Raw genomic sequence first — 11,650 nt, 5'->3', positions numbered from 1 at the left:
TCCAAGATGTCGGGAAATAAGGATGGGAGTGGAAAGTTGTGGGAGCCGTCCACTAACATGTGAAAGTTATGGGTGTAATCCTGGGGTGGCGGTCCACTAAAGTGGGGCCCAAAAGTTGTGGGAGTAATGCTGAAAGCTGTGGGAGAAATCCCCGGGTGGCCGTCCACTCATATCTGGGGCCCTGTGGTGGCTGTTCTTGATGAATGGGGGCCTCCAAGAGAGTACGGGGAACTCATAGACACCCCTAAGGCTGTTGCCGAAATATTGGCCACTGTTACAATGGGGGAAAAGAAGCTACACGATAAAGCAGTAGCCGCAGCTGTGGACTGGTTGTTGCTTTTTGTATTAAGAAAGGCCACAGAGGCTGAGCTAACAGCTGAGGCGAGGTTAACTTGAATGCTGATTCCTGTTCCTCTGAAAGTGAGGCATGTGACTGTGAGTGGATGATATGTGTTATTGTCTATTACTGTTATTTGTTTAAACTGAATTTGCTATTTAGAAACTGAGAAAAATATTTCCTGAAAATGGCCAAAATTGGAATCTTTTGACATTATAAAACTGGTTTTGCATACGCCCTTAGAGGAAGTTAGCTTTCTAAAAGGAATTGTTATTTCTCTTCTTGTGCCTTTAAGATGTAAATGATCTACTTGGGCTCTCAGGAACTTTAATCCCTAAGAGTGAAGAGGAAAAAAAGGCCTTAAACTTTAGTAGGAAAACTGTGAGATCTCTGTGTCTATATAGACATATGCATGTCTATGTGTAATTTATAAATATGAGGTGTCTCTACCTCCAAATGGCATTGTCAAGATTGGTTTGTGGATGAGCTCTGTTTAACTTGGCTTAAAAAAATTATGTGCTTATATGAATTCTCAGAAATATAAAAGAATGAATTTCAGGTTAATGTGATTTGGGAAATATTTAGTACTGAATCAGTATCTGGTATTGTAGCTACTTAAGCTCCTTGGTTTGATTAATATAGACATGTGTTTAGAGTCATCAATATTAAGTATAATACTTTTGTTGTACCTAGGTTTACTAGAAATCAAATTAGACATTATTATATCTGTTGCAAATTTGTCGCAGGGAAAATAACTTGACATGATGAAACCAAGTAAATGTAAATGAGATAAGACCTTTTAGGTAAACTCTATAGGAATAATTATGTTTTGGGAATGTCTGTCTAAAATAGTCTCTCCAGATTTTGGTAACTTGAAACTAAACTAAGTTAAATGAAGAGAATTCATTGACTATCTGGGTCATTTCAAATAGGATAAAATATTGGAACATTAATTGCTGGGCAGGTCTAAGTTTACCCACCTTTGTCTTCTTAGGAGAGAAAGACTAAAGCATAAGTTCCAATCAAGAAATGCTGATATGACAAACAGTTCACAATTATTTGCTTCTTGGTTTTTGCCAGAGATTAAGGTTTTTAAGCCTTAAGATTATAATCAGTCATAATTCTGGTTATTGTAACCAAGTTTCTTTATCAATTACATTGTGATCAGGTGTTTAACCATGACTGTTTAAGTTATTGTTGTGCTCTGATGCTTTTGCAAAAGTGCTTCACCTTCAAGAAGATTCATAGGAAGGACCTTTAGACAAATACAGGTGTCTGATAAATTTCAGATCATACACTAGCCATTCAGTATGAAGATAGTTGTACGATTTTGTAAATGTCCTTTATAAAGTTGAAGAAATTTCCCTGTATTCCTAGTTTGAGAGTTTTTACCATGAATAGATGTTGGATATTTTTCAAATGATTTTCTGCATCATTTGAGATGATATATTTTTATTTATCCTGTTGATGTGGCATACATTGATATTTCAAATGTTAAACCACCCTGAGGATCTGATATTAATTGTCCTTGGTTGTGATGTATAACTCTTATACATTGTTGGATTCAATTTGCTATTATTTTGGGGGGATATTTCATTGATGGTAATAAGATATATTAGGTCTGCAGCTTTCCTGTAATGTTGGATTCAATTTACTATTATTTTAGGGAATATTTCATTGATGGTAATAAGATATGTAAGTCTGTAGCTTTCCTCTCTTGTATTTTTCTCTGTTTTAGTATTAAGATAATTCTGGTGTTATTGAATTATTTAGGAAATATTCTCTCTGCTTCTATTTTCTGGAAGAGATTGTAGATAATTAGCATCATTTCTTAAATATTTGGGAAAATGACCAGTAAAACCATTAGACTGCATTATGTTTTTAGAATTTTGTTAATTATTAATACAATGTTCCAGTAGATAGAGCCATTCAGATTATCTACTACTCCTGTGTGAGTCTTCGTAGTTTGTGTCTTTCAAGTTACTGGTTTATTTCATCAAAGTGCTCAAATTTGTGGGCATATAGTTTTCATAGCATTTCTTTATTATCCTTCCCTTCGAATATTCATGGGATCAGTAGTGATGTCCCTCTTTCATTTCAGAAAGAGGAAATATTGGTAATATGTGTCTTTTCTCCATTTCTTGGTTAGCCTTGGTTATTTAGTTTTAATAATATTTTTGAAAGACCAGTTTTTGGTTTCATTAATATTCAACATTGTTTTCTCAATCTTTATTGATTTCGCTGAAATTACTTCTTTTCTTCAGCTTTCTTTTTGCTTAAATTTTCTTTCTCTAGTTTCCTAAGATGGAAGCTTAGGACACTTAGTTAATATTTCCCTTCTATTCTAATGTATGCTTTATAAACATCCCTCTAAACATTGCTTTCACTGCATCTAATTTTGATAGACTATATTTCTAAATTTATTTACCTCAAAGTATTTGTAAATTTCTCTTGAGACTTTTTCTTTGGTTCATATGCTATTTAGAAGTGTTCTTTCTGCAAATATTTAGAAATTTTCTATCTTTCTTCCTGGTTTTGATTTCAGTTTAATTACCTTATAGTCTGAGAACATATATAGTATTTTCTATTATTTTAAATTTATTAAAGTGTGTTTTGACCTAAAAATGTGATATCTTTTGCTAACTATTCTATATAAGCTTGAGAAGAATGTGCATTCTCTTGTGGGGTGAAGTATTCCACAAATGTCAATTAGATCAAGTTGAATGCTATTCATGTCAAATATAATCCTTACTGATTTTCTGCTTTCTAGATAATTACTGACAGACGGGTGTTGAGGTCTCCACTTATAATAGTGGATTTGTTTATTTCTCCATTAAGTTTTATTAGTTTTGCCTCATGTATTTTGACTCTCTGTTGTTAGCTGCATATATATATATATATATATATATTACATTTTCTTAGATAATTGATCCCCTTGTCATTATGTAATGCTCCTTTTTATTTAATTTTAACAATAAAGTCTGTGTTAGCTACATTGACTATTTTTAGAATAAAGACTGATATTTTCTTTCAGTATTATTAGCATTTTAAATACATTAAATTAATGTAAGCAAGCTAGGCTAATTATATTATTCATTATTTCAACATCATTTTTTTTCTCCAAAGAATTTTATGACTCAATATCATAGTTATTTCACTCCCATCTTTACTTAAATTCCAGTTATAGGCATCCTCAAAAAAAAAAATACTGGATGTTTCTCATTTTCCATGCCTTTCTAAAATAAGTTTTTATAGAAATAAAACCTCTAAATACGCAGCTTTCTAACAATGCATATTCTAACAGTTAGAACATAGCCTTAGAAGTGGGCTAATATTCCAATTTACATTAATTTCCCTAATTAGGGAGTCCAGAGACCCCTAATATCTCAACAGTTAGTATGAAAAAGGCTGACAATGGATAGATAACAAGACACACTGATTATTTGTGAGTACTGATGTGTGATACCTCCAGCTATCTTATTCTTTCACAAGATTACTTTGACAACTCGGGGTATTTTTTAATTCCATATGAATTTTAGGATTTTTTACTATTTCTGTGAAATATGACATTGGAATTTTGATAGATGACTTTGGGTAGTATGAACATTTTAATAGTATTCCATTCTATGAACACAGAATATACTTCCATTAATTTACGTCTTCCATTTTTTTCATCAATGTTGTACAGTTTTCAGTGTATAGATTTTTCACCTCCTTGGTTAAATTTATTCCTAAGTGTTTTATTCTTTTTAATGTTATTGCAAGTGAGATTGTTCTCTTAAATTTTGGGGGGGATCATCCATCGGTAGTATATAAAAATGCAACTGATTTTTCTATGTTGATTTTGATCCTACAACTTTAATACATTTATTTTAAGTTTTTTAGTGGAGTCTTTAGTATTTTCTATGTATAAGATATTGTCATCTGCAAACAGACAATTTTATTTCTTCTTTATTTGGATGTCTTTTATTTTTCTTGCATAATTGCTCTGGCTAGAGCTTCCAGTGCTATATTGGATTTTATTTCAAATCATAGTTATTCATACAGTTTAATTATATGCCCTGTCCGCCCTTTCATATCCACTCCACACTAAGCTCAACCCTGCTTTGACTGATGAGCAAACTCCATGGTCTGAATTATCCAGATTTCTGTTTCTCTCTGCTTTCAATTCTGTTGGCCTTCTCAGAAAATTTTTAAAAGTACTTAGTTTTTTAAAAACATTCTATATATATTTCAACTTGAAGAAGTTAGTTAAATATGTTTGAGCATTTAACGTGTTCCTGAAATATGCTTTAAATAAATTTAAGTTATGCAGTTGGCAATTTGGGGGGTTAACTTGTATCTTATTGCAGATGTGAGTTGACTTCTCATTATTAATTCATTCAAAATATTATTGACCATGTACTGTGCACCAGGTGAGTTTCTAGTCAAGAGTATAAAAGTATCCCTCAATAATATAAAATATAATTGTATGAGGTTCTCTTTATGAAACACCAAAAAACATTAATATTTCAGAAGTGAAGCCTCAAGTCAATGGCTATAAGATAGCTGGCATCACAGAACTATTTAAACAATAAAGAGTAGTGGGAAACTTTCCCAAAGACAAGCTAAATATCCATTCTACTAGTGATATCTAAATTTCTCTGAAGAATAAATTTATGTCAGTTTATAATTCTGTACTTCCAGTTCCCTGAAGAAATGACTTTTTTGAATTTTAACAGTATTATTACCTCTGCTTTATTTTTGGAGCGGAGAAACTTTAAATATATTGTCTTAGAGGACATTAGTATCTTCTGTAAGACATAGATTGAAGGCTTCTTTTTCCTTTTCTGACTTGTCTCATATATTGGCCAAGTAATTATTTGTATAGTTCAGTTTCAAAGATTTGTTTTCTTTATTTGTGAATTTTACCCTTTCTTTTAAATTAAACTATAAATTGCATCACTTCTCCCACCCCCAGGGGATATCAAGAGCTTAGAGATTAATTTAAAGTTAAATATAATAGGATTCATTAGCTACTCTTGTTTACTTATGTTTTTAATCTTTTAAATAAAATTTGTTTTATTGCTTATGATTATTTGCAAGTGTTAAGGAACACTTGACAGCTTTTCTTGTGTAAATATATTTATTGTCATGTATCAAGTTTGAAAAAACCATGGATTGGTATTAGAATAAATGATATTTATAAAATTATTAATTCTGTGCATCTAGGATACCAGTTCTAGTATTTGAAAAATTGGGACAAAATCAACATAAACAAGAAAAATATAGTTGAGGCTTAGGGACCTGCTAATAGTTAAAAATAAGATGCTGAAATCTCTGTTCACTTTTTACTCCTAATAGTGGTATCTTCTGCTATATTCACTTACTCTACATTAGGGTATAGAGTAAGCTTTTAATACCTTTCATAGAAATACCACATACAGAAAGAAAAAAACGGTGAACAGAGTTTAAGCATTCTAGCTTAAGAATAAAAGTAAAAGTTAACTACAAGTTGTTACGTGTTTAATTAAAGTTTCCAATTTTTCCTCCAAAGAGGCAAAAGTTTGAGACATTTATTAGACTTCTTCATATTAAACTAACAACACATATAGGAATGATTGATATCTGCTTTTCCTACCAAAGAGCTGTGGACCTAAATTATGACATTGCATCTGTTATAAGGAAATTTCCAAGGGATTTTGAGATTCAAGACAGTCTAAAGAGCAGTAAAATATTTCATAAATGTACTGAAGTAGGTTCCATACTGCCACTAAACCGATGAAAACATTCAAGAACACAAGACTTTATGCTCACATAATTTTAAAGTTGAAATAGATCTTATAAATCACAGTCGAGTTGTAATGTACATGTCATTTTGGTCCCTTCTTCCCTCTACAAAGTCTAATCTTGCACAATCCTTTTATGAAACTATTCTTACATTTTCTGGGTGCTAACTGAAGCATATGGCCACCACTTCTCCTTTCCCTTCTTCAGGGGAAGACATATGAATCAGATCTGATTAACCAATACTGTGCCTATCCCTTGGCTAATTGGAATATATATATATTCTAAGATATTATAATAGATCATTATAAAATATATACATTCCAATATATTTTATAAATATATATACACACATTCCAATATATTATATGTTTATAAAACATTGGAATGTGTTTATATATGTATGTGTATATATGTGTGTGTATATATATGTGTATATATATATATATAAAATCAATGGTAGAGAAGTCCTTTGGTATACATAGGTTAATGATAACTTCCTGGTATTGTAAAATTTTGGAAATGTTTGTAGTTTATCTGCAGTATGAGATAATAAGGTGGACACCAAATGAATCAAGTGATTAGGTAGACCAACCTGATGATAACACCTAAGTCTTTGGATCAGTTTGTTTCACATTGGGTCTTCTTAGTTGTACAAACAATACATTTGTTTTGCCCAAGCCAATTGGACTTCAAGTTCACTAACTTTTGGTTAAATAAACAAATTTTTCTTCTGATTATTTTAAGCAGTAGAGTCCCTACACTTTTTCTTTTCTAAAAATATGTTACCCAGGACTCGTTCACCATTCATTTATTTCATTCTTACAGGACAGGAGTCTTTCAGGTAACTTGGCAAAGTCCCATCTAAGTTTGGATATTGGGTGCTTAAACATTATTTGTTCATTTTAAAATAAAGTGACATCTAAGTCAATTTTTATTTCTGCCTAGGACCTGGGAAGAATTTTCTGGTTAGAGGGAATAATGAGGGTAAGTGTTCTGAAACAGGATGTTTGACTAAGAGCTAGGTGGCCCATGACGCTTTTGTGGAGGAAGGAAGGAGAGGGTGGTAAAAGTTGAGGCAAGTTTTGAGGGCCCTGAATTTGGTTCTTACTCTATGTGAGCTGGGAATCCAACCCAGGTTTTTGATCAGAGTCCTAACATATTCTGACTTATATTTTGAAAGGACCACCCTGATAGTTTCAGCAAATATAAAGTGTGGAAAATAATACCATTAATAACTAAAACATGTGCTTACTATGTGCCAGGTACTATCTAAGTGGTTTCTATTTGTTAGTTCACATAATCCTCACAATATAACTATCAAGTAGACGGCTTGCCATTATCTCATTTTACAGATGAGGAAACTAAGGCATAGAGAGGTTAAATAACTTCCCTAGAGTTGCACAGCTAATAGCTGGTAGGCAATATAGCTGTCGAGCCATGTCTTACCAACTATAATATGTTGTTGAGCATATAATATTTATTGAACAGTCTGTAGGGTTGTTCGGAGGAATGCCTGAGATAACCCACATACAAGACTGGAAGAAAGTTTTGGCACATAGAACTCAAGAAATGTTAGCTATTATCTCCTTTGTTCCATCTGGTCATTCTCACTTTATCTTCTGTATGTAAGCCATATAGCACTTACTGCAGTTGCTTTAGTATTTATGCTTTCCCTCATTCTTGGGTCTTTGCAAACAATATTCCATCTTTAACTTCCTTTTTACCTAGGTAAATTTTAGTATTCCTTGGTAAATGTTCTAAGATATGAAACTCCCAAACCTGCTCAAAGAACATATAATTCTGTACGTATCAACTTAGGTCCATATACTTGGTTTATCATAATATTTATCACAGTTTATTTAAATACCTTTTAAAATTGTATGAATTCTGCACTAGTGGTAAGTTACCTTCTGAAACAAAAGCAGTGCCTGTAAGTCATTTTGAATATTTTAGACATCTAATGAGAATGGAATTTGATCAGTTCTTCGTGAAATAACAAATGAGTTTGTGATAAAATTACTTACCTATTAAGAAGTTAGTATTAGGAACTTCCCTAGCAGTCCAGTGGTTAGGACTCCATGCTTCCATTGCAGAGGACCTGGGTTAGAGCCCTGGTCAGGGAACTAAGATCCCACAAGCTGCACGGTGTGGCCAAAAAAAAAAGTATTAAGTTCAGATTTACTTGTCTATACATTTATTTATTTACATACGTGGTTTCCCTAAAAATTAAAATGAGAAATTGTGCAAAAATATTACAGAAAGTATGACAATATATTTTTAAAACATCAAAATTAACATTTTTTCTTCAGTTTCCCATAAACTAAATTAGACTAAGAAAATCAGCATGATGCAACAAATATATAACTAAATTTTAAGTCAATCATTTGAGATTTACATTATCACACTACCACTTATCTTCAGAAGTCACTTAATTATCCTATGCTGAGGTTTTATTCAAGTGAACCTATCTCTTTTGAACATGACCTATATCAGCTACTTCATAATATTTGTAAAAATCAAATAGTATAATGTGATTTAAAGTGCCTTGAGCATTTAGGCAAATGTAAATTCTCATTTAGACTAAAGAGCTGATGCATATTTGCATGTCTCACCATTCAATTATTGTTGTCATTATAACCAAAGAGACAAACATATACATACAATATGCAAATTGAAAAAATATGAAATACATCACATTTATGTACAAGAAACATTTTTATTTCCTCTAGAGTGATAATTTATGAAAGCAGGGATTATCACTAGCATTAACTTACTTTAAGTTAGACCTCCTTATTTACATTTTCATTTTATACTATTTGCCCCAGTTTAACACTCATCAATTTAATATGTGTCTTCCTGGCTGTACTGTAAGGTCTATTTGGGAGGTCAGTGCTATTTAACATAGTATCCTAGCACTAAACAGAGGGCCTGGCTCATAGCAGATCCTTCATAAATGCATTGAGTAAGTGTACAAATGAAAATATATACCATTGTTACGACATGAACTGTGTGCCCCCTCAAATTCATATTTTGCAGTCCTAACCCTTAATGTGACTGTATTTGGCGATAGGACCTTTATGTAGGTAATTAAGATTAAAACAGGTCATAAGGGTGGGGCATAATCCAATAGGGCATGTATCCTTATAGGAAGAGAAAGAGATACCAGGTCTCTCTCCCTCTGCCTCTCCTTCCTCTCTGTGAATGCACAGAGAAAAAATCATGTGACAACACAGTGAGGTGGCAATATACAAACCAGGAAGAGAGGGCTCACCAGAAGACAACTCTGATCTTGATCTTGGACTTCTAGCCTCCAGAACAGTGAGAAAATAGATAAATAAATATCTGTTGTTCAAGCCACGCAGTCTGTGGTATTTTTTATGAAGAATAATACAGCCATCATCAACATATAATACATCTTTTTTAACCCTTAGGAATCATATTATTCTTAGTGTATAAGGTTAAGGACATCATAATTTTTTAAATTAAAAAATATATACATATATATAGATATATGTATTAGGTATGTTCACATTTGCCTAGAATGCATAAACAAAATTGCTATAAAAACAATATGAGGCTTGAAGGGAAGATGGCGGAAGAGTAAGACGCGGAGATCACCTTCCTCTCCACAGATACACCAGAAATACATCTACACGTGGAACAACTCCTGCAGAACACCTACTGAAGGCTGGCAGAAGACCTCAGACCTCCCAAAAGGCAAGAAACTCCCCACGTACCTGGGTAGGGCAAAAGGAAAAAAGAATAAACAGAGACAAAAGAATAGGGACGGCACCTGCACCAGTGGGAGGGAGCTGTGAAGGAGGAAAAGTTTCCACACACTAGGAAGCCCCTTCGCGGGCGGAGACTGCGGGAGGCGGAGGGGGGAGCTTCGAAGCCGCGGAGGAGTGCACAGCAACGGGTGCGGAGGGCAAAGCGGGGAGATTCCCGCACAGAGGATCGGTGCCGACCGGCACTCACCAGCCCGAGAGGCTTGTTTGCTCACCCGCCGGGACGGGCGGGGCTGCGAGCTGAGGCTCTGAGGCTAGGGTTTCGGTTTCGGACGGAGCGCAGGGAGAGGACTGGGGTTGGCGGCTTGAACATAGCCTGAAGGGGTTAGTGCACCACAGCTAGCCGGGAGGGAGTCCGGGGAAAAGCCGGCACCTGCCGAAGAGGCAAGAGACTTTTTCTTCCCTCTTTGTTTCCTGGTGCGTGAGGAGAGGGGTTTAAGAACGCTGCTTAAAGGAACTCCAGAGACGGGCGCGAGCCGCGGCTAAAAGCGCGAACCCCAGTGACGGGCGCGAGCCGCGGCTGAAAGCGCGGACCCCAGAGACGGGCGCGAGCCGCGGCTGAAAGCGCGGACCCCAGAGACGGGCGCGAGCCGCGGCTGAAAGCGCGGACTCCAGAGACGGGCGCGAGCCGCGGCTGAAAGCGCGGACCCCAGAGACGGGCGCGAGCCGCGGCTGAGGGCGCGGACCCCAGAGACGGGCGCGAGCCGCGGCTGAGGGCGCGGACCCCAGAGACAGGCGCGAGCCGCGGCTGTGGGCGCTGACTCCAGAGACGGGCGCAAGCCGCGGCTGGAGGCGCGGACCCCAAGGCGGGCGGGAGACGTTGGGGCTGCTGCTGCCGCCACCAAGGGGCCTGTGCGCGAGCACAGGTCGCTCTCCACTCCCCTCTTCCGCGGAGCCTGTGCAGCCCGCCACTGCCGGGTTCCCGGGATCCGGAGACGACTTCCCCGGGAGAGCGCACGGCGGGCCTCGGGCTGGTGCAGAGTCACGCCGGACTTTGCCGCCCCAGGCCCGCCCCGCATTCCGTGCCCCTCCCTCCCCGCCGCCGGCCTCCGTACGCCAGAACCCCCGAATCAGCGGCTCCTTTAACCCCGTCCTGTCTGAGCAAAAAACAGACGCCCTCCAGCGACCTACACGCAGAGGCAGGGCCAAATCCAAAGCTGAGCCCCTGGGAGCTGTGAGAACAAAGAAGAGAAAGGGAAATCTCTCCCAGCAGCCTCAGAAGCAGCGGATTAAAGCTCCACAATCAACTTGATGTACCCTGCATCTGTGGAATACATGAATAGACAGCCAATCATCCCAAATTAAGGAGGTGGACTTTGGGAGCAAGATCTATGATTTTTCTCCCTATTCCTCTTTTTGTGACTGTGTATGTGTATGCTTCTGTGTGAGATCTTGTCTGTATAGTCTTGCTTCCACCATTTGTCCTAGGTTCTATCCGTCCATGGTTTTTTCTTAAAATTTTTTTTTTTCTTAATAATCAATTTTAATTTTAAGAACGTTATTATACTTTACCTTCGGCCTTTCTTTCTTTCTTTCTTTCCTTCCTTCCTTCCCTCCTTTAGACAACGAATCATCCCAAATTGAGGAGGTGGTCTCTGACAGCAAGATTTATGATTTTTCCCCCTTTACCTCTTTTTGTGAGGGTGTATGTGTACGCTTCTGTGTAAGACTTTGTCTGTATAGCTTTGCTTCCAACATTTGTCCTAAGGTTCTATCCGTCCCTTTTTTTTTTTTTTTTCTAATTAAGAATTTTTTA

Source organism: Stenella coeruleoalba (assembly GCF_951394435.1).
Source record: "Stenella coeruleoalba genome assembly, chromosome: 6".
NCBI lineage: Eukaryota > Metazoa > Chordata > Mammalia > Artiodactyla > Delphinidae > Stenella > Stenella coeruleoalba.
This window is presented reverse-complemented; position numbering follows the sequence as displayed.